Raw genomic sequence first — 27921 nt, 5'->3', positions numbered from 1 at the left:
AGACATCGTGAATCGTGTCCCATATGCTTCGGGTATAGGATCGGTCACATGTGCTATAATATTCATCCTTTCTAAATTTTCCAAATGCTCAGAGCATTAAGAAGGGAAAAGTCTAGAATTGGATAAGACTAAAATGATTAAGCAATTGGCGAGGACTATCTAAGGCTCACCAAAGATTGGTTGCTCAGGGACAGTTGGAAGTATAGTGTTAAATTTTGGAAGGACCATATGGATATATTCTGAAAAGAGGTAGCTCTTGTTCAGATATGATAATCAAAATAGGAATATGGAAATTTTCCATATTGGGAGTTGGATATTAAGAATCTATGAGAAAGTTAGAAACTTTTATGCAAGAAGGATGTTCAAAGCAATGTACTTTGAATATGAGAGTTCGTTTCCATAGAGTTGATCTCCTTTGGAATCCTCTGTAATGACTGATGACAAGGTTTTGGTGACCTTGTGCATAACCATTACGAGAGGATCAGTGCATATAAGTTTAAAATCTAACAGTTTTTTTTGGTAAATGGTAGGAATTAGGAATTCTTACATTTACAATAAGGATTTGGGATTGTGAAATGAGCATCATTGGAATCATGTTCAATTGATCTATTTCACAAAGTAAAGATCATAGACAAACATAGTGTGCATACTTGGAGTATGGCATAACTATTGTTTAGAAAAACAAAGTGTACATGCTAGGAGCATGGGACGACTGTTGTTTTTGTTCAAGTATTAAGTTGATTATTTGAAACATTATACAATGAATAATGTGTAATCAATATGGTGATAAATAAAAGGTGGTTTTATTTATATTCAAAAGGGTTCTGAGACCATATTGGATTCGATTATTATTGTGTTTCACTTTGCATGTTTTGACTTCCAGAATAGCTAGGTTATTCTTTCCGAATGACTAAGTTATTTAAACACTCCACAGTCGTTCATATGTTGGAAGTAGGTATGAATTAAGACTGTCATGAATCGAGTTTGTAGATGGCTAAACGTGTTTAGACATAGCAATGGTTGCTACAACATTCATGAGTACTCATAAGTTATGAGTATTAGAATTAACCCACGCTCACTTGTATCACTTCATGGAATTTATCTCGAGTGATAGTGAGACGGTAATATCATATAAGTCTTCAAACCTAGAGATATGAGTTGTTACCTATGAGTTGGTTGTGCATTGATTGCATGTAAACGCATCAGTAACTTGATGTTATAAAGCGTGCCTTTGTATATAATTCAACAAGTAGTAGAAACAAGTATATGAGTCGAAGTTTATCTGTTCCTTCTAGTCCTTGGAGGATTAAAAGCGATATCTGGGCCCCTCGATGATTTTGTTTTGACCTATGTACCGGGCCCGGTCAGAACCTAATTGAAGTGTTCAATTTAGTTCTTTGTCAAACAAATCGGAAATCGGGAAACAAACTGCTGGACAATAAGTACGACGTTGTTCCATGTATTTGTCCGGCTGATATCATGAGAACAGAGGATTATATGATCACTTATCTAAAATGGCGCTTCATAGTTCAACAGAGTTTTCGAGAGCTACGATTGCTGGTTGGTTCCTGAAGTAACATACGCAAATACAGTTATTAGACTTATCCAAGTGGGAGACTGTTGGATAAGGTGTCTAAGTCCATAACTTATTTGGTATATACTTGACCCGACCCGGCATGGTCCATTTGGGTTGCACTTCACCCAAACTGTTTATGGATAATTTTATGAGAATTGTATACTTACGATTTATTAATATATTATAAGTTATAATATATTAATATAAAGTCATGTTATTTAATTAGTTTTAATCTTGAATTAATTATGAATTAATTTAGTGATTAAAAGGAAGACTAATTAAATCATGGGCTATTATATTTATATGGTGTGGGCTAATACTCATTTGTTAATGGGCTAAGCTTATATGGAAGTCCATGGATGATCCATGGAGCTTTTAACCCATGGATCCTTGGAAAGGAAAAGACATGGGTTATTAGGGTTTCACCCTAACCATGCACACTATATAAACAAGCTCATGTTGCATGAAATACTACCCTAGTGTGTGTGTAATAGTGGTGGCCGATTTCTAAGTGTTAGTATACTCTCTCATACATTTTCCAAGTTTGTGGTGATTTGTGATTTCCATTTGAGGCATTCACATTATTGGTGCTTGGCTCTCAAACTCCAAGAAATCAACAATCAACAAAAGGTATGTAATTCATCTAGTCCTTTTATGTTTAAAAGTACCCCATGCCATGCTAGATAGGTTATAAACCTTGGAAATTAATATTTTGCATGTACCTTAGACAAACATCGATCCAAGGTTTATTAGGGTTGCATGTACACTTAGGAAGTGTTAGAATGCTCAAAACCCAACAGTGGTATCAGAGCCTAGGCCTGTTTGTTTGATACTTGATGCAAAACAGTGATAAAAAGTCAATTTTTTGCTGTCTGACTGATGAACTCGCCGAGTCCATGGGGGGACTCACCGAGTTCATGTGTAAACTCATCCTACTCGCCGAGTAGGTTCGTGCACTCGGCGAGTAGGAGCCTCAGAATGCAGATTTTCGACTTTTGCTGCTGGAAATGGACTAGAAACATTACCCTAAACTGTTTTGGTGTTTTAAAACTTGTTTTAGTTGGTGTAATGGTAGTTCTAATCCATTTACAATAGCTTATATCAAAATTTCATGCTTTGTATGTGTTCATATAATTCTTGAAACTTTGATGATCATGTTCATGTTCTTATGAATTTAGAAGATGATAGGAATTATTTGCTGAATTGTTTAGGATTAATTCTTGATCATTTATGTGTTTTAATGGAGTCCATAATTTGTCCTCAAGTTATGGATATCCAAAGGTCACCTCTTTTAAACACATACTTAAAACACATAAGTTACATAAAATGAAGAGTCTTCATTTTTATGAACCTTTAATTCATAAGTTATGAAATGAAAAGTTTTGGATAGTTACAAAACTTGCCCTCAAGTTTTGGAATTTGTAAAGTTTCACACACTTTAATAAACTTTAATTCCAAACCCTTATAGTTTTAAAAGTTAAAATTCAACCCTTATACTATTTATAACATTAATGGTTAATTATTATATATATGTATAAGATCAAATCGTTTTACCGTTAGTAGGCCTCATTCACGAAGCCGGTCTAAAAGGGGGGTATAAGGTTGTTGCCTATAAAATGGCAACTTAATGGGTGTCCATTCTCACCCACCGCTTCCTTGATCGGTGGAGGGTCTTTAGCCGAACGGGTAGGACAATGACTTTAAATTCTCATTAAAAGTATAATGAATATTATAAAGTAACTAAACCTTTTATAAATTCCCAATCTTAGTTACTTTAGGAAAATGTGAATATGGTGCTAACCCATGAAATTCACACTTTGTACCTTACCAAGTCGTTGGTGGAGCGTGTGTGGTTAACCGGCACACTAACTTGGGCTAGTAAGGATCACGAAGGGTGACTTAATGTTTATCATAGATCGGTGGAGCGTGTGTGGTTAACCGGCACATCGATTAGGTGATAATATTAAGGGTACCAAGTGAGTTTGCATGGTTATTCACACCTTGTTTTGTGATCCTCGGCATCCCAGTCACAAAACTTGAAGGGCACAATCGAGATTGAAACATGCCATTGAAAAGTTCAATGAATCTCAAAAGATCTAGGAGTTTCAAATCCAATTAAAACCTAATAAATTATTTCGTTTTTCATGGTGGAAATTGGTGAATCGTCATTCACCTACCTTCAAATATTTTATAGCTTGGATTACGGCATCCCTCTTCCAAGTTATAAAATATTGTGTTGGGTCCTAGCCTTAATATTTCATATTGGGTGTTATATTAAGGACTTGAATCATCTAACTTGATTTTCTCCCATTGTAGATGTCTGGTTCAGACAACTATGATCTTCCCAAATCGCTTGAAACAAGCTTTCCTCTTGAAGATGATGTCCCTCAACATCATTCTTCACTCCCCCCACCTCCTCCATTTATTCTCCCTGACCCACAAGCCCAAAGACTTGAAAGGTTCAAGATCACTCAAGCTCTACTAGAAATGAAACATAAAGATGGAAGACCTGTGTGCACTCATGTCTTAGGAATGAAGTCACACATAGACAGGTTGAGAATGTTGGGTGCTGTTATTTCAAGGAAGTTCGCTGTTGACTGGGTTCTTCAGTCACTTCCTGAGTCATATAGTGAGTTTATTAAAGACTACCATATGACAGATCCTGACATAACCCTAATAGATCTTTCTTATTTGCTTGTTGCCGCTGAATCAGCAATGATTTGGCGCAATGGTCAAGCAAATATTGATGGAAAATCTATTTCTCAAACTTCCATTGACATGGACAATGGTAACATTGGAAGTCCAGAAAAGCTTTCTCGTCCCAATGGAAGGGGATCGGCCTTGGTCAACCCGGTTGACCAAAAGGTAAAGGGAAAGGCTAAGTCTGTGATTGTCTCGTGTACCATTCCTAAAGAGTCTATATGTTTTTATTGTCATGAGAAGGGACATTGGAAGCGAATCTGCCCTGAATACCTGAAATATTTGAAAGCAAGTAGAGACAAAATGTTTGACTCGGCTTCAGGTAAGTCCACTATCTAACTTTGTTAAAGTTCCTAATTGTTGATTCTTATTACATGATGTGACTAGGTTGCATCTTGATGTTTAGCAGGATCGAGCAAAAGGAAGGTTAAAATAAGAGTGTGCTGAATCTGATCACGAAGATGGATTTCTATCGCATGGTTCGAGGATCGGATTTTTGAGCTACTACTTAAAAGTTATGATAGATTGCTAGGAAATATGTAATATCATAGTTTTCATTTGAAGATGCATTGTAAGGAATATTTTTCCGCATTTTAATAAAGAAATAAAAGTTTTGTTTAGTTTATTTTATATTATATCCCCTTACAATGGCATTTATGGAAATTGATGTTTGTATGTTTCTAGCAATATTGGAAATATGAGTTTGATTCTCTCATATGTGGTAGTGTCTGAATTTTCCAAATGACGAAAGGTTCTCATCACCCAAGCTTCAGTTAGACAGAAACTTGGAATCATACAAGTTGTATTGTATGATGAATGAGAATTTTCATCTTTGTAAAATTGAGACTAATTCATTGATCACATGCATATGTGAGTCAATTGAAGGACTAAGGAATTAGGTACACTGGGTGTGTGCTGGTCAAGGTCCACCACAAAGATCAATTCGTCATGATTTACTAAAGATTAGTAAATATGGTTATACTTATAAGGTTAAGTATAATTCTGTAACATTGTCTTGTGATTATGGTTTTGACAAATTCACATGGATAGGAACTCATACACCATAAAATATAAGTGTCATAAGGTTTCTCTCCGATTCATGAAAATGATGGTGAGGAAATGCTTTCACTAAAAAGATTTTAAGTAGATAGCAATTGTGATGTTTGCATTCTCAAAGTCGTTAGTGGAGCGTGTGTGGTTAACCGGCACAGTAACATGGACTTGTGAGAAATGGCAAAGGTCTAAACAATTAAGACTATGATTACGGCATCCCTTTTCATAGTTCTGGAAATTGTTTAGACACACATGTGAGCTATCTAAGAAAGGGTGTACGAATCTAAATTTCAGAAGTCCAGCTGATTTCTGGAAATATGTCAGAGCTAGTTGGAGCATAAGTGTTATGCTGATAATCATCATGTTAGTGGGAGCATGATTATTATGTTTAGTGTTGCAAGTTAGCAATGTTAATTATAGAAAAACAAAAGTTTCAATTCGTAAAGTTGTAGGGGTTGAAAAAGTTGTTTTGCTATAATTAAGGGAGAGGAAATTATACTTCATTTCAATTCTAAAAGCTTAGATTGAGTTTTAATCATCTTTAGTCAAGGATATATGTATGAATTTTATGTTGGAATGGTTCAACATAAGGAAATTCTATATATATTGTGTTCTCAAATTCGATTATGATCACGACATCCCTCTTCATAGTCGATTTTTGAAAACATGGAAAATAAAAAAAATATTGTAGCAAAAGACTGATCCAGTATCAGGTCTTCATGTGAGACATCGTGAATCGTGTCCCATATGCTTCGGGTATAGGATCGGTCACATGTGCTATAATATTCATCCTTTCTAAATTTTCCAAATGCTCAGAGCATTAAGAAGGGAAAAGTCTAGAATTGGATAAGACTAAAATGATTAAGCAATTGGCGAGGACTATCTAAGGCTCACCAAAGATTGGTTGCTCAGGGACAGTTGGAAGTATAGTGTTAAATTTTGGAAGGACCATATGGATATATTCTGAAAAGAGGTAGCTCTTGTTCAGATATGATAATCAAAATAGGAATATGGAAATTTTCCATATTAGGAGTTGGATATTAAGATTCTATGAGAAAGTTAGAAACTTTTATGCAAGAAGGATGTTCAAAGCAATGTACTTTGAATATGAGAGTTCGTTTCCATAGAGTTGATCTCCTTTGGAATCCTCTGTAATGACTGATGACAAGGTTTTGGTGACCTTGTGCATAACCATTACGAGAGGATCAGTGCATATAAGTTTAAAATCTAACAGTTTTTTTTGGTAAATGGTAGGAATTAGGAATTCTTACATTTACAATAAGGATTTGGGATTGTGAAATGAGCATCATTGGAATCATGTTCAATTGATCTATTTCACAAAGTAAAGATCATAGACAAACATAGTGTGCATACTTGGAGTATGGCATAACTATTGTTTAGAAAAACAAAGTGTACATGCTAGGAGCATGGGACGACTGTTGTTTTTGTTCAAGTATTAAGTTGATTATTTGAAACATTATACAATGAATAATGTGTAATCAATATGGTGATAAATAAAAGGTGGTTTTATTTATATTCAAAAGGGTTCTGAGACCATATTGGATTCGATTATTATTGTGTTTCACTTTGCATGTTTTGACTTCCAGAATAGCTAGGTTATTCTTTCCGAATGACTAAGTTATTTAAACACTCCACAGTCGTTCATATGTTGGAAGTAGGTATGAATTAAGACTGTCATGAATCGAGTTTGTAGATGGCTAAACGTGTTTAGACATAGCAATGGTTGCTACAACATTCATGAGTACTCATAAGTTATGAGTATTGGAATTAACCCACGCTCACTTGTATCACTTCATGGAATTTATCTCGAGTGATCGTGAGACGGTAATATCATATAAGTCTTCAAACCTAGAGATATGAGTTGTTACCTATGAGTTGGTTGTGCATTGATTGCACGTAAACGCATCAGTAACTTGATGTTATAAAACGTGCCTTTGTGTATAATTCAACAAGTAGTAGAAACAAGTATATGAGTCGAAGTTTATCTGTTCCTTCTAGTCCTTGGAGGATTAAAAGCGATATCTGGGCCCCTCGATGATTTTGTTTTGACCTATGTACCGGGCCCGGTCAGAACCTAATTGAAGTGTTCAATTTAGTTCTTTGTCAAACAAATCGGAAATCGGGAAACAAACTGCTGGACAATAAGTACGACGTTGTTCCATGTATTTGTCCGGCTGATATCATGAGAACAGAGGATTATATGATCACTTATCTAAAATGGCGCTTCATAGTTCAACAGAGTTTTCGAGAGCTACGATTGCTGGTTGGTTCCTGAAGTAACATACGCAAATACAGTTATTAGACTTATCCAAGTGGGAGACTGTTAGATAAGGTGTCTAAGTCCATAACTTATTTGGTATATACTTGACCCGACCCGGCATGGTCCATTTGGGTTGCACTTCACCCAAACTGTTTATGGATAATTTTATGAGAATTGTATACTTACGATTTATTAATATATTATAAGTTATAATATATTAATATAAAGTCATGTTATTTAATTAGTTTTAATCTTGAATTAATTATGAATTAATTTAGTGATTAAAAGGAAGACTAATTAAATCATGGGCTATTATATTTATATGGTGTGGGCTAATACTCATTTGTTAATGGGCTAAGCTTATATGGAAGTCCATGGATGATCCATGGAGCTTTTAACCCATGGATCCTTGGAAAGGAAAAGACATGGGTTATTAGGGTTTCACCCTAACCATGCACACTATATAAACAAGTTCATGTTGCATGAAATACTACCCTAGTGTGTGTGTAATAGTGGTGGCCGATTTCTAAGTGTTAGTATACTCTCTCATACATTTTCCAAGTTTGTGGTGATTTGTGATTTCCATTTGAGGCATTCACATTATTGGTGCTTGGCTCTCAAACTCCAAGAAATCAACAATCAACAAAAGGTATGTAATTCATCTAGTCCTTTTATGTTTAAAAGTACCCCATGCCATGCTAGATAGGTTATAAACCTTGGAAATTAATATTTTGCATGTACCTTAGACAAACATAGATCCAAGGTTTATTAGGGTTGCATGTACACTTAGGAAGTGTTAGAATGCTCAAAACCCAACAAAAATGACTATTTACCCCTGGACAAGTCAACTTCCAAGACAAAGTCAACTTTCAGTTGACCAGACTCGCCGAGTTGGACCGCCAACTCGCCGAGTCCCCATCAACCATTTTAATCCTCTACTCGCTTCTACTCGTCGATTTTGGCAAAGACTCAACGGGTTCTTCTTCGATACTAACATCGAGTCTAATCTTCATCCGACTCGCCGAGTTGTATGAACAACTCGTCGAGTTCCTTTGAACAGAAGAACACACCCAGTCTTTGACTCGCCGAGTCATATGAACAACTCGTCGAGTCTGACTGCTTCCAGATCCAAGTCTTAACTCACTGAGTCCTTACTCTTCTCACTGATTCACCCTAAACTCTCAAATCGGGGAAAAACCAAGGACTCGCGACTCGACTCGCCGAGTCTGAAGAACAACTCGTCGAGTCCCAAGCATGCCAAACTATACAGTAGATTTTTCTCAACTCCAATGCATCCAATTCATAGATCTGGGGTCCTAGGACTGATTTCACATGTAAAGTTTCTAAATTTACGTTCATGCATGCTCATGATAAGCTAAAATGCCCAATAAGGAGCTAAAAGAGGAGATCTAGGTTTGGAATGGGTGCTTAGCTCAATAAAGGTGGCAACCTTGAGCTTAAGGAGTCCTGAAGTGCTTAGATCTGAAACCCATTCGTCTTAACTACCCATAAATCGACCTCAAAGTCTAGAAAAGGCTCAAAAGCAAGACTAGCAAGCTTTTATGGAGATCTACATGATGACAAGCAAAGATTCGAGCTTTATACCTTGATGGAAGCTGGAAAGACACACTAAACTCAGATCTTCTTTGCTCCTCTTGAGAACCCCTCTTCTCTCTTCTTATTCTAACTTCAAAATGCACCAAAATCCTCCACAAAATGAGAAATACTCCAAGAATGCTTAAAGGGAGGCTAGGGTTTAGTAAGGGACGTTCTGAGGGTGATGGAGGCTGGTTTGAGGCGCATAATGATGTTTAAATAGGGTGCAAACCCTTGAAATTAGGGTTTCATTCAGACTGGCAGACTCGCCGAGTCCGAGAATATGGACTCGTCGAGTTGCCAACTTAAACCGCGTGCAAAACTCGTCTCTACTCGACGAGTCGGGCTACTGACTCGTCGAGTACCCCTTAAGAAATGAAAATTACTTCATTTAAATCACATACCAGAAATGGGGCGTTACATATTTACTATATCTTTTTACAAAAAAAAATACAAATGTTTACATAATTAATATATGTTTAGGTATAGAGTTTTTCAATTGAGATATGATGATAGAACTAGGAAATGATTCACAACGTTGTAGAAATGTGATGTGGCCATTCGTTATTGTTGATTTTAGTGTTATCAACTTATTTTGGTGTAATTATTATTAATAATGAGATAGGCCGAACTCCATTTACTAACCGAGTTTGGAGGTGCGGGGTGCACATTCGGTGTGATAAATGTGAACTCAAGAATACGGGGGTCTGGGGACAGCGCCCCTGGGTGTAGGTTTCCAAGGGGATGCAGCCCCTTGGCGGGTTCTAGGGGCAGCGCCCCTAGCGGGGTCCAAGGGGGGTTCCAAGGGGCAGCGCCCCGAAACCTAAACGAATTTTGTATCAATTGAAACTCCAGTCATGCATTTTCCCGCCAAAAACCCACTAATGACATCATGATGATGTAGGTATCGGTTGTGTCCAATAACTACCATGTTTTGGCACCATTTTTGGTTTAACCGATTCTAACCATTTTTCCCTTTAGGATAAGAACTTTCTCTGGTTTCAAAAAAAGGTTGAACATTCATATACTCAAAATTATATCATAATTTCTCTATCTCTCAAGAACATATCAAGCAAGGTATTATGTGTTTTCAATCTGAATTAGGCATGTAATTCAGATTGGTTTATTCTTGGATTATCCCACTTCTAAATTTGTGTACCCCATGTAAAAGGGATGAATTATAGATTTTGGAAAGTGTTTAATAAACACGATCGTTGAATCTATCTAAGTCTACATTTATTGTTATTATGATCCCTTTACTTTCTAACATTCGTTTGATGGCTATGGGGGGAGTCACTCGATTCCATGGACAACTATATGAGAATGTCTGAAAGAACTGCAATGGAAAGTTTGTACAGATTGTCAAAGGGTGTTGAAACATTTGGTGACATTTATTTAAGAAAACCTTCATTGCATGATATGCAAGAACTGTTTGCAGCACATGAAGAAAGACATGTCTTTCCTGGAATGCTTGGAAGCATAGATTGCACACACTAGAAATGGAATTTTTTTTTCCAGTTGCATGGAAAGGAAAGTATGCAAGTGGTCATCATGGATCACCTTCGTTTGTATTAGAGATTGTTGCTTCCCAAGGTTTATGGATTTGGCATGCTTTTTTCAAGGTTGTGGGTTCCAACAACGACGTCAACATTCTTGATTAGTCACCAATATTCAACGATTTTTTGTTAATAAAGACACCAAATTTTCCTTTCACGGTGAATGAAAACGAATACAAGTTTGGGTATTACATTACGGATGAAATATATCATGCGTATTCCATATTCATGAAAGCATTCCAACTCCCGATGGAACCAAGAGGCAAATTATTCAAGAAAATACAAGAAAGGAGCACGCAAGGATATGGAACGTGCTTTTGGAGTTCTAAAGTTGAAGTGACACATAGTGTAACATGCGCCACAACCATTGGACTTAGAAACTTTACGTTATATTATGTATGCATGTATCATAATGCATAACATAGTGGTAGAAGAAAAAAGGACAAAATATGGCACATTATATCCCAACGGAGCCTAGGCACGTTCAATTTCAACTGGGACCAACATAATATTTGCATAGAGATGTTGATATTCAAGACACGCAAAAACACAAAACACATACCATTTCAAGAAGACTTGGCGGATTATATATAGGTAACGACGATGATGATGAGTAGTGTATTTAGGAAAAAATTATGTAATTTTTCATCTTGTTTTATTTATTTTTCACTTTTTAAATGTTATGTTTTTTTTAGTTTTTAAATGTTATATATTTTTTTAAGTTTTTAAATGTTGTTAGTTTTTTTTAAATATTATGTTTTATTTAAATACTATGTGTTATAAAAAATTATTTCTTTTTATAATTAAAAAAAAGAAACTCGAAAAAAAATAATGACTTATAAATTAGTGGGTGTTATAACATGGTGATCATTTCCTACTTTGGTGTTATAACACCACTGATGATGTGGCATGTGAAGTGACACCAAAATGGTGTTATAACATGTTGCTCATACCCAATGCTCTAATTCATGAAAAAGTGTTAAATATTTGAAGGGGAAATGAAAGTTAGCAAATTTCTTTGTCTAGACTTTTGCATGTTAATAGGAGCCGAATTCAGCGGCATTATAAGTTGAATCCAAGATCTGAAACGACCATGGTCAATAGTTTGACCACCTTAGAGATAACATCATCAAGTAGATAAAAACCAATGACCAATGCACATAATCTAGGTTTTTACCTAGTCTTTGTAAGTGACAGATGGCATGACGTGATAGGGTTGACATCGTCATCACTCCATTTTTTTAGCCTCATAAGGTTTTAGCACACACAAATAGGGTCTTCCAAACCATTTTTATATACACCAAAATTAAAAATCTCTCATCTATCTTGGAGATTTGTAAACGTAGGCAAGTCAAAGGTTCTAGTTTTTCTGTTTCTGATTAATCGTTATTTTGTTAGAAGCATTTTATGCATCGTATGTGTGTTTATTTCATGTAATCTTTTTTTTTGTTAGAAGCATAATGTTTATTTTATGTATTTGCACTGCATTTAGATGTTATAGTTCAAGAATTTTGACATTTTCAGGACTTTATTTGTAGATTGATGGAACCTTATTATTTGCACATTTTTGGTTGATTTTTAGAGTATTTGATGATTTGATCAGTTTCATGAAGACCATAACGAAAGTGAATAAGTCAAAATTATTGAAGAAAACTAGAAAACAAAAATTTACTCGACCGAGTTGGCTTTCCTCTTGGTATCCACTCAGTCAAGTCAAAGAAGAAGTCATAATCCCATGTTTTTGAAGGTCACTAGATCGAGGAGAATTACATGCCAAAATGCACTCAGTCGAGTGGATGCCAACCGTCATGACTTTAAACACCCATTGGGTCATAACTATAGGGGATCTCAACTTTGGACACAAGCAATAATATCTGGAGAAGACGAAGATTTAAGAACCCATTCAAAACATTGTTTTGCATTGTAGTTTAATTAACACGTTACTAGTGTTAAATAATACATTTGATTGTTTGTTTTTAGTCATGAACGACTAAAAATCCTTTTCTTCTGGCTTCTTGTTTGACGTATATCTATGTGTGGTTGATTGCATAAGATTGATGTTTTGAGTTTTGTTTTTAATCTAGTGATTCGTGTTTTGTTTAATTTAAGAACTTGAATTATACTATGCTTACGAATTACCACTTGAATTACGTTGATTATAGTAAAGTTCTTTAATCTATAGAATTCATAATTGTGTTATAAGTTAATGCTAATAATAAACAATGATATTCCTTCAAATTTAGTTTTATCGTAAACTTGAAAATCGTTTGCATTATATCATTAAACTGGTTCTGCTCAACTCCTCCACCGACTCGTCTACTCCACTACCAATTCCTACCTTGGTCGCCGAGTCAATCTGAAACCGAACAATCTTTATTAATATCCAGAGCAAACAACTCATGCATGTGTAATTTAAGTGTCATATCTCCAATCCAAACATCATGCCAAAATCTAGTAGAAACGTCATCCCATCACTATATTAGACTGAGTAATAATCCCAACATCATGAAGATCATTCAACGACTTAACAATACGAGCCTAAAGTCCATTGTCACTAACAGAGGACTCTCCAAACTAAAACCCTACCATACTGCCATGAACGACATTAAAAACATCAACCCACAAGGAGCGGTAGAGTTGTCGCAAACAAAGGAGGTCCAACACCTCAAAACGTCGGAACGAGAGTTGCTCAAATCTCGATGACTGAAGTCCGCACCATGATGCAAGAAATGCTTGATTAACAATGACACGAGTTCAGGGAGCTTTTAGCTCAAGAGTTGGCTACTATTAGAGGCAACACAACTATGATCATTGAGCCCGTAATTGTTGAAGGAATCAACAACGGACCAATTCCCACGCATACGACCCAAGAAGGAAATAATGATGACCCGGAAAGTTATTAGGGGTCGGAGCAACGAGAGGTCCAGATAAATGATGAGCCTAGGGGTTATTACAAGTATAAGGATTTCATGACTTACAAGCCATCATCATTTAATGGGAAGGAATATCATGTAGGAGTCATGGATTGGATATCAGAGATGGAGTCAGCTTTCAAAATGTGTGGATGCACGGGCAAGCTACAAACCGCCTACACTGCGAAGAGGTTCAAGAGAACAACACTTCGTTGGTGGAACACATTAGTTAAGATTGTGAGCCCGAATAGGCCACTACAGCTAACATGGGATGAATTATTGAGTCATTTCAAGAGGGAAGTTCTATTCAGCTGAGAAAATGTTGGAATTGGAGGATCAATTACTGCCTTTGACAAAAGGAAGCATGTTAGTGGATGAGTATACTAACGCCTTCACTGATAAAATGGAGTTCTGTCTGCATCTTGTTTTGGACGAACTGACCAAGATTGACAAGTATGCCAAGGGGCTACCATGGAAGTACATTGTGCTGGTTAAGGAGGCACGTACAATTGAGGCGTCCGTCTGGGCTGCAAAGTCTGTTGAAGGGATGATGAAGAAAAGGATAGCCGACAAAGCTAAAGTCGGTGAGAAGAGGAAAGTTGAGGGAAGAAACAACAAAAACAACAACAACAACAACAACAACAACAACAAAAACAACAACAACAACAAAAACAAAAACAACAACAAGAAGTCAAGAAACGAGTCTGGTAGCAACCAGGAAGGAAGTGGTGCGATAGTGCAAGAATAGGCATTTTGGCGACTGTGTCATCTGCTACAAATTCAAGAAGCCGGTACATGTCTCTACAAATTACCCAATAAGAGGAAAAGTTTGCTTCATTTGCAGAGAAGAAGGGCACGTGAAGTCGGACTGCTCGAACATTGAAAGGCCAAATGATCCTTGATGAAGCGGATGCCATTACGGGAAATCAAGAATAGGAAGATGCTTGTCTGAAGATTGATATATGTGTAGCCGTCCTATATAGATAGTAATAGGATGCGAAGCATAATATAAGGGGCATATTGTATGAATAAATGTTGTAATCATTTTCGAAATTTATAAAAATTTCTAGTTATGTTACATCGTTGTGTGGCATTACGAAATTATAATTTTTACATAATGGATTGGTTAAGAATAAATTCTAGTATAGTGTTCCTTGTAAAGCAGGACACTACATGAGAAAGAATTTATACCAAAGGTTGGAGAGTGAAATTGCGGTTGAGGATACGTGTGGAAGAAATCCTAGTGGAGTCTACGAAATTTGTTGTATATGATTACTTAGACACATCTATATGTGTTAAATTTCTTTTGTGATCTTTAAGAAATAATAACTTGGGAAAACTGCGAGACAACTTGCGAGTATGAGTAGGTGTGGAAGGTAGTATGGGCCCGTACTACCAGAAGCACATGACTCGTACTTGGATCAGGAGGAGTCACAAGGTTACTAAGGAACTATTGATTGTATTTATTCTTGTTCATTTCCATCATTACCTATGTTTCGGTGATGATTTCTATTCTGAACCTAGTAGTTAAAGTGAATCGAGTCTGACTACTCTACAAGGTAAGTACGAAATAGCATCCGACTTTTGATTGAAAGAAAAGATAATCAAAGCGATCGATATAAGTATCACAACCACCGTTAGGATTAAGTAGCCTATAGCTAGAAGTGCTACCAGCCACAATGTGATTATGTCACATTAGAACATGAAGTAAGGTATCCTTTGTGTGAGGACCCGAGTCAAAGAGACATGAGTCTAACCATTGTATCATCGATGAGAGGTCATTAAGGACATGACCCATCGATCTGTTACAATAGTCAAAGTAAGGACCTTAATTTAGATTAAGAAAGAGCAGGAGCTTCAAATGGAGATCGAATTTAGAAGGAAGAATAGATGTAACACCGTAAGTGGTCAATAAGTATAAGAGTTGGAAACTCAATAGAAAAAACATAAGATTTACGGTTAGAACCTAGGATGGAAAGGTAACGTGCAGATTCCAGAACGTAATCATCCTAAGGGGGAGATAATTATAACGCCCACAAATTCAGGATACACATAAGTAATAATTATTAGAATTAAAATCGTTGAATAGGATAATCTATATTTGTGCGTGCTGTAGACTATATAATACAAGTTTCGTATTAAGGAAAAATATGAAAAATCAGCCGAATCATTCGTAAATCGTAAAAATAAGTGCACCAATATATATATATATATATATATATATATATATATATATATATATATATATATATATATATATATATATATATATATATATATATATATATATATATATATATATATATATAAAGTACACGTCGTCCCGATCCCGAAAATATAAATTTCGTAGAAATCTGACTCCATATGAATTAGATATGATTTTTATAAGATATAAAATTCAGCCGCACACATGGAATGTGTGTCGTAAAAAGGTACAAAGAGAATGGTTGAATTTTGGGTAAAGCCGCCAAAATGAAAGTCGTAGTACTCTTTGAGATAAGAATTTTGGTAAAAGGAACACCAAAATCGGATTCCGTACGAGAGAGTTATGATTTTAGCAAAATCATTTAATCTTATAAAAATAGGGACGAAAAATAAAGTCCGAATTAGCTAATGGAGTCTAAAGGTAAGTTGTAGATCTCGTCGAGAGCTTTCCGGGGATATAAGGAACATCGAAAATGGAGTATGTATGAAGAAGTTATGAAATTTACAAAATTTGCGTTTTGCACCCCGCACGGTGCGCGGCGCGCGCTTCTAGAAGGTGAAAACGCGGACCACGGAGAGCCTAGCACGTGGCACAAAGTGTCTGGGGAGACTTCAGTTTAAAATGCACGACGTCCACCCATTTTGCACGCTGCACACCCCAAAATCGGCTATAAATAGGAGGCCAAGCCTCATTCATTCCTCCACACCTCTTCTATCATTCTCTCTCGATTTCCTTCAGTTCTAGCCTCATTTTCCTTAGTTTTAGTCTTCGGCAAAGCCCAGCTACCTCTGAAATAGTAGTAGCTAGCGAGTAGAAACTCTTCGAGTGCAATTTCCTAACTTTTTTCAGGAAGAACCTCTGTAAGTTAAGCTACACTCTAATCCTTTCAGTGTAACTTATATTTATAGTCATAAGTCATTATTACGACCCTATAAATAAGATTTATCAGTAATTCCATGTCGTTATACTGATTGATCTACTTATGGGAGTGATGTCTAGGCTGGATTTAGTGAAGTGTTTAAAGCGAGATTTCCAAACAGTATACTCTGTATACCAAACGGACCCTACCTCCGATATGATCCTACCTAGTTATTCCTTATTTAGATCTTGAAGTAGACTTTGGTATTGTTGAGAAATCCAAACCCTTAGGACAATAGTTCCATGAAGTATGAAATTAGACTAAGACTTAACATTATGTACATCTAGGTCTTTTGGAAAAAGGTGTAAGGCGAAGCTCTGCCTAATTCATTAATCACCAGACACTTTGTCAAGTGAGTGCATAGTCCGTTTCATGAACATGAGTTAATATAAGTATTAACTAAAATATTAAATATTTGTTGGAAGTAGTATGAGAATTATGTGCTTATTTCCTGGATTATATGATAGGATATATATACATAATGTGCTTTGTGCGAACCAGATATGGTTCTATTTTATGTTAGGATAAATGGATAATATTATATAATGATATTAAAAGTAGAATTGTTGAGAAGATAAATGAATAATAATACCTAATACTCTTATGGAATAGATATAGACTAAGATAGGTTAGTGTCACCCAAGAATAGAGTTGGTATTAAAAGTTGGTTACATGCACTGTAATCTAGTTTAGAGATAAACTTAGACTTATGGAAGATACCCAATTTAGTTAAGTTGGTATCAACTGGTCTCATTAAGAGAATGTGTGTAACCTAGGAACAGAGAATAAAGTTATTTTCCATGAAACTATCAGGTGTCGATGTACGGTAGCTCCGTACAGGATAACCATAAATGGTGGGTCCCGATTAGGAAACTGTTAGCGGTATGTCTGGTCATCTCTCATAGTAGGATAACAACACTTGACCATTCTAGGAGGTCTTATAAATTACGTTGTTCATGTAGGCTCATAACCTACAGACATAGATGAAAGGTAATACCATATTCATCAAATTACTCTGAAGGCTTGGGTGCCTTAAGACTTACACCGGCCAAGGGAGCCCCTAGTTGTGTAGTAAAACCCTTAACTTAATGGTTCATCAGATATATAATTCTCTCTGATAATCTTAGACTAGGATCTGTGAGGATCGGTAGGAATAGATATGTAGGAATGTAAGCCTATATGGATTTAGTATGGTAACGGTTGGTTTTGCGGGTTTAATAATCAAGGAATATTATCATTTCAATATTGTGGGATTGAAATCCCTATGTATCTCACCAGTTTCTCTAACCTGACCCACTTAGTTTATATGCATCACATGTATCAAGACTTAAGCTACTAGAAGTTGATTAGGACACTAAATGATTAAGAGACAACTCGTAATAGTATTCAGGATCATCAAGTCTTTACGATGTAACTTATGTATCTGTATTGATTATGACATCCTTAGGGTGGGTTTTAACATTTTGGAAAACAAACATTTGTAATCAAAATGATCTTTTGTACTGGGATTTTCTGCAAAAAATAAATAAATGGTTTTAAAAGCGTAAAGAAAAGTTTTAATTGGTTCTCAAAATTAGAGGATGTCACAAGAAAGATCTTGAGATTCAACCTCAGCCACATATTTCTCATTTGATACTCTAACGCTCCAGCGTACCGGTAGTAGTAGGTATGCCTAATCATAATCATAAATGATTATATGGCAGGGAGTTATAATCATATATGATTATAAATGTTTTTACATATATTCCTAATCATAAATGATTATACATATATGTATGTTTATAGATTAAGTAATCATATATGATTATGGTGGTTGGTGGCAGATGAGGTGGTGGTGGTGGTATAGGTGACAGAGGTGGCAGTGGTGGGGTCGGTTGATTACAAAGGTGGTGGTGGGGAAGGTGGCGGAGGAAAAAAGAACTGACATTTCTGAATAATATTTAATGATTATAACTTTCCCATCGTGCCGGTATGCCGGAGCGCTAGAGTAACAAATGAAATATATGTGGCTGAGGTTAGATCTCAAGATCTCTATTTCTTCGGAATCTCAACTGAACCTACTTATATATATATATATATATATATATATATATATATATATATATATATATATATATATATATATATATATATATATATATATATATATATATATATATATATATATATATATAGAGAGAGAGAGAGAGGAGGGTGTTAAAAGTTCAATAAGGAACAATTTTACACCATAAAACTAAGAAATCAATCTCATCCATACAATTTCATCACTTATGATGGATGTGCATACACCGAATAATACCAAAAAAACTCATTTTCTTTTTTCTTTTCTTATTTTTATTTTTATGACTATTCTTTTATCGAAAAATAAACCAAATATACCAAAATTCATAATATTTTATCTTCATATAAAAGAATTTCCAAAATTTTAGCTTACATTTAAATTGTGAATGCTGAAAATTGAATTATAAGTTCAGTTCAGATTCACGGTATGAATAAAAATAAGCCAAATTCGCAACGTGAATCCTAAAAGCTGAATTGTATACATTTCAGATTCACAGTGTGAATAAATTCACTTGAGAATTTTACAAAACGAATTAAAAAACCACTTCGTTTTGTTATTTTTTAAATATTTCAGTTTAATTTTTATCTGAAAAAATAAAATAAATATACCAAAGTTCATATTATTTGGTACTCTTCAAATATACATTCATTATGATATATAAAAACCTACTTTTTTTTTTTGAAAATTTTAGCTCAAGTGCATATTGTGGATGAATTATTTTTTTAGTTTATATTCATAGTGTGAATAATAGTAAGTCATATTCACATTGTGAATCTTAAAAAAAAAATGAATTATATACAGGTCAGATTCACAGTGTGAATAAATTTACTTGTGAATTTTACAAAACTAATTTATTAGTAATCAAAAAGTGAAAATATTATAAAATTACAAGTAAATATATATACTTCAATTCACATGTAATTTCACTAAAATAATTTATGAATGATCAAAGTTTTGAAATATTATGTCAGGTTCACATTGTGGATGCTAAAACTAAATTATATGATGTTCATATTCATAGTGTAAATTTGACCAAATCAAAATGAAAAGAAAAACTAATTTTTTTTATTGATATAGACGTCTATTTATAGATGACAAAAAGTTGAGAATTTTGGTATATTTATTTTTGTTTGGATAAAATATATAACCTAAATATTGAAAAAAAAACAACTAAACAAACTGAGTTTTTTACGAAAAAAAAAGTTTGTTTTTATATATAAATATGGATGTTTATGGAAAGAGGATAAAAACTTATGAACATTGGTATATTCAGTTTTTTCTCGGTAGTAAATTTATTCTGAAAATTTAAAAAACGAAAAAAAAAAAAAAAGAAATGAGTTTTTTGTTATGATTTGGTGGATGTGCGTCCAACCTCTTAATGCGCATCCATTATTTGGCCCTTGATCAATTTCTCTATAACGGCCAAGATTGGTATATTTGTTTTATGGTTTAAAATGGTTCCTTATTGAACCCAACATTATTATTATATATATATATATATATATATATATATATATAGCTTCATTTGAGAAACACAATTATTGTGTAAATGTGAGAATGATTTTCAGCCTTTTGGTTTGGTAGATCAAGTGGGCGAGATTATTCTTGTTATCTACCTAAATATTAATAAAAAAAGATGCTGATATGGTTGTAATTAACATGGAAGGGTAGATAAGTAAAAATGTTAATTATTCATTAAGGTAACCGTCCGATGCTTAACTGTCTTTGCATCAGTTTAGGAGACATTATAAGAATGAATCTTTTTCAATAATAAACACAATAAGAATAAAATTATCTCATTAATTAAGAGGGAAGACCCATTGTAAATTCAATATTTTGGAGCGAAACATCATAGAAATCGATATCAGTTTCGGTTTGAATAAGTTTTGAACAATCATGGATCATACAAAGTGAAAGTGAAAGCAAACTATCAACATTGAAGATGATGATCATGATTTTTTTAATGCTTCTGGTAAGTATATCAAATTATTATTTTAGATACTTACATATTTTTGTCAAAAGAATATGTTTATAATATTGATCAATGTTTGTGTTATTTATTTTAGATTCGTGTGTTGGTACTATAAGAATATGTTTATAATGTAGATGTTTTTTACATGTTAAAATTTATTTTTTAGAATGAATTTTTGTAGATATACTTGAAAAGTAGTGGGAAAGTATTTTTCGTTAGATATTTTCAAAAAATACATTGTGTTTTTTAATATAAAGTGTCAATCGGTCACATATTCACCAAATTTAGGAGTTTTATTGATGAGGAATATGGAAAGCTACGTGGGTGAAGTTGTCACTCGATGGAGTTGTGGATTACAGTTTGAGTCAAATTGACAATCAACACTATTATGTCGTCTTTGACAAAAATACATAGGAAAACTAATGTGTTCTGAATTCAATGATTGTAAGGATGAATTTCAAAAAGAAGCATTTGAGTTTTTGAGCTTGGATGAAGATACAAAAAAGAAGAGAACATGCAAGAGATGAAGGATTATCTTAAATTTTGATGAAGGATGATGATTGCTGATAATGTTTTTACCACGAACTCATTATATTTCCATATTAGTTTATGAATTTGTTAGATATCAAAATTTGCATTTGACAATCCGGTGATTTATTTTTTCGTTTGCATACTTTGTTTTATTTAAATAGAGATATGTTTGGTTTTATTAACATTATATTTAATTTGCTTCATATTTGAGTTTCATTTTTGCTATTAAATTATATATGATAGAGTATAGTATGTGATTTATTTATAAATGCATGTGTTAAATATGAAATTCAAGTGTCAAATATGTGTGTGTGACTATGTAAAGTCAACAACGATATTTTGTAATAATCGACATTTATTTGTTAATGGAGTTTCAAAACATGATACATTTTATAATATATGAAAGTGTATTTTATAAATAAATGACTATGTTTTTATGAAGCATTTATAACGTACATAAAACATTATTATATTAAGATGAAACACAACAAATATACTAATATATATTTGTTAATGGAGTTTCAAAACATGATACAATGTTCAATATATTAAATTATATTTTATTAATAAATGATTATGTTTTTATGCAACATTTATAACATACATAAAATATGATTACATTATAACGAAACATAACACATATATGATAGATTATATTATGTAATTTCTTATAAATGAATGTATAAAATATGGAAAATATATAAGACAATCACAAACATTTTGGCCTATGTAATTTTTTAATTGATGTTGGTCTTAACGAGACGTGTGTCTACATATGTAACTTCAACAATAATAATTTGTAAGATTGGACATTTATTTGTTAATGGTGGATCAAAACATGTTACACTGTTTCTCTATATGAACTTATATTTCATAAAGAAATGAATATATTTTTATGATTATGGTGAAACACAACACATATACTAACGAATATTTGTCAATGGAGTTTCAAAACATGTTACATTGTTGAATATATGAAGTTTTATATTATAAAGAAGTGATAATGTTTTTATGCAAAAATATGATTATATTCTAGTGAAACATTACATATATATGATAGATTATATTATGTGGTTTTTTATAAATGAATGTGTAAAATATGGATTATGTACAAGACAATTACAAACAAATCGACATATGTAATTTTTTACTAGTTGCCCTTAACGAGATGTGTGCGTGAATATGTAATTTCAACAATAATAACTAGATGGTTACCCGCGCGTTGCGCGGGACGGAAGGTGTCGGTTTTCTGTTATAGCATTATACTTTTGAAGTATAATGCTATAATTAGGAAAACTTTTAGTTATTTCAAAAAATATTTCATGCTTACAAAATGTTGAGATGGCGTGCTTTAAAATAACATCAGAAATGATCAGTCCTTAAAAAAATACATAAATGACAACAATTTCAAAAAATTGCATAATAGTACAACAAAAAATCAACATACATCAATCTGATGTATGGTGATTCCAACTCCAAAATTTGAATTCCTTCTGGTTTCCATCTTAATGAAATAAGGGAGTGACCTTCGTATGAAACTGTGATCTGCAAAACCCAACTAACAAATTTGAATGTATCAATATCAACAAAGGTCAGAAAAATGGCAAATTTTTAGTATTTTATATAAATAAAAATCAATTTTTATAGCTTTAGGACTATATTTCCCCTTAATAATGTTTTAATATTAAAAAAAACAATTTTTACATTTTTAGGATCATATTGCCCCTGCACACTTTTTATATTAATAAAATTAACCTGATTAATTTGATGTAACTTTTTTTTGAGAAAAACTTCAGATTAAGTGTTAACAATTATGTGATGATGACTGAGTCAACAATCTAGTAATCATCTGTTATTTGCTATCAATTTACAACTTTGAATCTATAGAAATCAACAGAAAAAACAATGTTGCTTAGGGGATATGAATAAAGATACTAAAAAAGCCAGCAAAAATAAAGGTAATTGGTCTAATTAAAAGTCTGTTCTTTTTCTTTCTTTTTGGGGAAAAGCGTTAACTAAAGCATACCTTCCACAAATCCAGTAACCGGACTTCAACTAACCATGTCACAGTCAAATCCACCACCTCTTGGCACTTTCTCCCACAGAAACAAAACATATCCACTTAAATTAGTTCGTTTAATCTTGTTTTCCTTCCTGCCACAATCTGCCATAATTTTCTCATGATTTGTCTGATTAGATATAGATTACACACAAAACATATAACCAGAAAATAATAAAAAAGGATGAAAGAACCACCTTAAGCCTCCAGAGTGAAACAGGGGATAGTAACATAGCAGCAGTTGCTAACAACATAAATGCAAATAAAATTTATTATTATGTCTCAACCTGGAATTGCTATAATCTGCTGCTTTCTATCTAACCTACAGCCAAATATTAAAATAAAATAATAAAACCTGCATAAATCATTTTTTTACTGAACGTTTGGTTTTGTAGAACCTTTATTTTTTCCCCTGTTGTTTATCATTCCTGAATCAGGTTGTCGGGTACTCTTCATTCTCCGGTGGTGGCCACATCTAACAGATGACGCAAGAATCAAATAATTAACTATCAGGCGTTTAACATAAAGATAGTATATTAAAGGGAAATTTAGAAAAGAATCCAAAATATATAATAAAAAAGATATATGCTGCAAACTACCCAGAATTACCTGATAAGTACACATGAAGATCTATTCCACATGAATGTATAGTACAATTTCTAACATAAGATCTCCATGTGAAAGGGGATTCAAAACTAAATCATTGTAACCAAGAATAAGAACTAAGGTCCAACCGAGGAAATATTTACCTGATTAGACTAATGTAAGGAAATACATCAGCCTTTGGAACCGACATCTACTTGAAAACCTGTTCCAATAGAAAATTCTCAAAAGTAAAAAAAAAATCCATAAACTCATAAATCATATAAATTTGTTCAAATTGCAGTAATATATCAACATCCTTCCATTTATGTGGCATAAAAGAATTTGAAATAGATGAGCAACTGATGTGGTGGGTTTTGGGAATAAACAACAATTACATGGTAATAAGAAAATCCTTGTTTATCAAAAAAAAAAAACAAAAAACAAAAAACAAAAACAAAAAGAGCCCACGAACTCAAAATGAACAACTTACAATTTAGGATCATAAACACCTCCTTCCAGCACACAAATATTATTAAAAATGTGTCCAAAACGTTATCTTCAGTCAAAACTCTATGTTTTTCAAAAGTAAATGTATAGTTTTACCGAAAATACCCTTCATATATATCCTGAAACAGATTGTAGTTTTGCATTTTCCTATGTCACGCCGTCTTCCAAATCAACTTGTAAGAAAAATTGGTTTCATTGTACATACACCTCTCTGAAATTGACAATGGTCAGCCTACAAAATGTAAAGATAATGTGTTAGATGACGTACAAAGCGCTTATGCAATTAATGAAACCATGTGTTCTGATGCTATTATGTTGGTGCGAACACAAAAATCACTATTCATTGACCATTTTACCCTTGCGCTCCGAAATAAAAAAATCCTTGTATTTCATCAATTATAAAGATACTTATGATTTTTTTAGTGTGAAAAGTGTTGGGAGAAAAAAAAGGGCAGAGGTAAAGAGTAAAATGGTCATTTTGTCTCATTAAGACCGGTTTATTATGGATAGAATTAGGAGATTACATTTACAACTTCCAGAATACATTTATCTCTAAATTCAAACATAATACGAACAATTTCCTGTCATAGAAAGTAGAAAAAAAATTGATTAAATTAATCAGATTCCTCTTGGATGAAAGGGATACAAAATGTTGTTAAATTTGATCAAAATTAAAGAATTAATGCGAATATGAACCTGAAATATTAAATTCATAACTAAACATTAAATTTGTTTCATCTTTCATGCAAAGAAAGTGGCCATCTTTCTTCTTTCTTGATTCATCATCTGAAGTTTGCTTGAGGACATCTGTATAAAAAATTCAAATTTACCTTCGGATCACTGAGTAATCAGTTTCACATAAGACATATCTACTGGTGAAGAGAAGAGTACCAAATGTATACCTGAGTAACAGACAGCTCCGGAAGACGGTGGTAGTGACCACGGTTTGTAAATGATGGCACATTTGTCAGCTTTAGGATGCTATTTTTTTTTCAATATCAATACATACATTTTTTAGAAATATACTTTTTATTACACAAAAGTAACGTATAAATACACAGTAATACATATCTCTACACAAATAAATACATAAATACACACATCTGGACACATAGATATATAGAAATAGAAGCATAATTACAGACACATACAATCACAAAAATACACAAAGATTCAAACAAACACATAAATCCAAACAAATACACAAAGGTATGCACTCCTACACAAATAAACAAATATATACACCTACACAGATACAAACACTCCCACATAAAAACACATACACAAATAGAAACATGTACATATAAAGATACACACATATATACACTATTACACAAATATTTATATATACAGAAACACATACATAGACATATTTCGATTGTTGCTGGTCTTACCGATTTTATCCAATATGAAAACAAACCTGTATGGAGGAGGAAGCGGCCAGCTCCAAAGCGGGTCTGTTACGTGGAGGTTAAGATGGAGATGATGGTGTGATTCCCAAATCTGCCCACAGATTCCACTATCTGTAAATTAAGAAAATAAATGTTAATAAAGTCTACAAACCTTCAATTGAGATGTTCACCCATAAAAACGTTGAATTGTACGTACATAGTGCTGGTTACACAAAAATTACCGCTATCCATTGTCAAAGTTGAAGCCCCAAAGCTACCTGCTTCAAGAATACAAATGCACGATGAAATTAATCAATCAATTTTGTCCTTCACCATATTTATGTTGAAGTGAAATTACTTATAAACGACAACCAAATCAATGAATTGTCAATTGATTAGAATAAAATGGTGGAGATTTGGTGGATCTTACAACTAATTTACCCATGAATAAATAAGTATATTTTTAAAAGCTTTATTTATTAAAAAATCAAACTTGGAACTATATAAAGGTAATCAATACTTTTGGATATTCAATAGCGATGTGCAGTTATCACAGACCTCCCTTTTCTTTATCTGTTTTCGCAGACTACCACCATAACGGGTACCTGAAAAAGAAAATAAAAAACAATATTTAAGTAAAATATTTTCATTTTTTGTAGTTTAACAACAAAAAATATTTTTATAGATAAGAAAAATAAGAAATGAGGTGTGAACTATTTTAAGATAATCTGGAGCTTGTAGCACCATTTTCGATTCCTATCCTGTCATCTCTTTTCATTCTTCACCTGTGAATTAGATATAACCATCAATATTTTTTTAAAAACATGAATTCATATATGTACTTGGGCTTTATAAACTTTTGTATTGATGCCCTAACGTATGTGTCTGAAAATTTTACAGATATTAATGAAAATCTAACATACATATTAACACAATATGACAGATGAACAAACTGAGTGTGTTTTTCAAATGACACTGCTGAAAAAAAAACAAAAAATTGGTAAAATAACCAATAAATTATTATAGTCAATATTACAATAGGTAAATTTTGTGGTAAACCTTAAACAGGGACAACCGGTCTCCATACCTAATTGGGTTTGTTTTTCTTGTAGCAAATCATGACCTTGAATTCCTAAAATTGGTTTTGTAATCGTTTGTTTTTCTTGAAAACAGCACCAACGAAAATATGAAGGAAACTAACATGAAAATGATTCAGAATCGAAAACAACCAAAACCAAAAGATGATACATTGAGGTCAGTGGGATTTACCTGATCGATCTGTTGTGTATTTCGGCATATCTGTACAGCAAGAGGGCTACCATTTTTTATAAAAATGCAAGATTAGGGTACGGAATATGAAAAACAAACAATCAAAAAGGTAAAAAAAGGGGGGGAAAGAAGAAGGAGATGGTGTCGTACCAGGAGCGACGATGCCCTACCATATGTTGTTCAAAATTGAAAGACGGAGTGTGTTTGTATGTGTTTCACCTGGCGAAACTCGATTTCTCTCAGATAGATGAGGCAAACAAACGTCGATTTCTAGAGTGGGTAGATGACGACCGCTTGCAATCAACTCCTTCCGTCACCAACGTTTGAACATATGATTTCAATCGATGCTTACCGAAGCGACCATTGGTAGATTTAGAGGAATTGCAGTGAAGGAAACAGAGGGACCGCTCATGGGTGCATAGAGTAGTGGAGTAGGTTGCCGATGAATGACAAAGACGACCTAGAAAACGCAGAGCATCCATGGAGAAGCCGACATAATGACGGTGGGAGAGAGAGAGAGCCGATAAAAGCATTCAGAATCAGTCAGGGAGAGGAAAATGAAGCTGTGGAAGAAACTGGTGTTGGGTTATGAGCACTACAACATTCCTATGGTGTACATGCAAACCCTAAAGCTTTGGATCTAGTTTGTCTAATGAACATGCAATAATCATCCAAAGCCATAAACCTTAGATCTAGCATGTGATAATCAATATTAACATAAGAATAGGGTTTAGATCATACCTTGA

The 27921-nt window shown here is 33.6% G+C and overlaps 2 long non-coding RNA genes across 2 annotated transcripts; both read right to left on the bottom strand.

Annotated features, from left to right (window-relative positions):
* Window positions 1-22572: 22572 nt before the first annotated feature.
* LOC145104798 (uncharacterized) lies at window positions 22573-23680 on the bottom strand. Its single transcript, XR_013707171.1, has 2 exons — window positions 23391-23680; window positions 22573-22922 (listed from the first exon to the last, which is right to left on the bottom strand). It is a non-coding gene; the product is annotated as an uncharacterized LOC145104798 (long non-coding RNA).
* A 3150-nt stretch (window positions 23681-26830) lies between these two features.
* Window positions 26831-27582, bottom strand: LOC145104793 (uncharacterized). The gene is made up of 4 exons (XR_013707170.1): window positions 27326-27582; window positions 27176-27221; window positions 26994-27038; window positions 26831-26884 (listed from the first exon to the last, which is right to left on the bottom strand). It is a non-coding gene; the product is annotated as an uncharacterized LOC145104793 (long non-coding RNA).
* Window positions 27583-27921: the final 339 nt, after the last annotated feature.

The sequence above is a fragment of the Lactuca virosa genome, chromosome 1, assembly GCF_052849685.1.
Source record: "Lactuca virosa cultivar CGN04683 chromosome 1, Lactuca_virosa_CGN04683_v6, whole genome shotgun sequence".
Lineage (NCBI taxonomy): Eukaryota > Viridiplantae > Streptophyta > Magnoliopsida > Asterales > Asteraceae > Lactuca > Lactuca virosa.
Note: the sequence above shows the minus strand (reverse complement) of the source record. Positions and strands in the feature narration are given on the sequence as shown.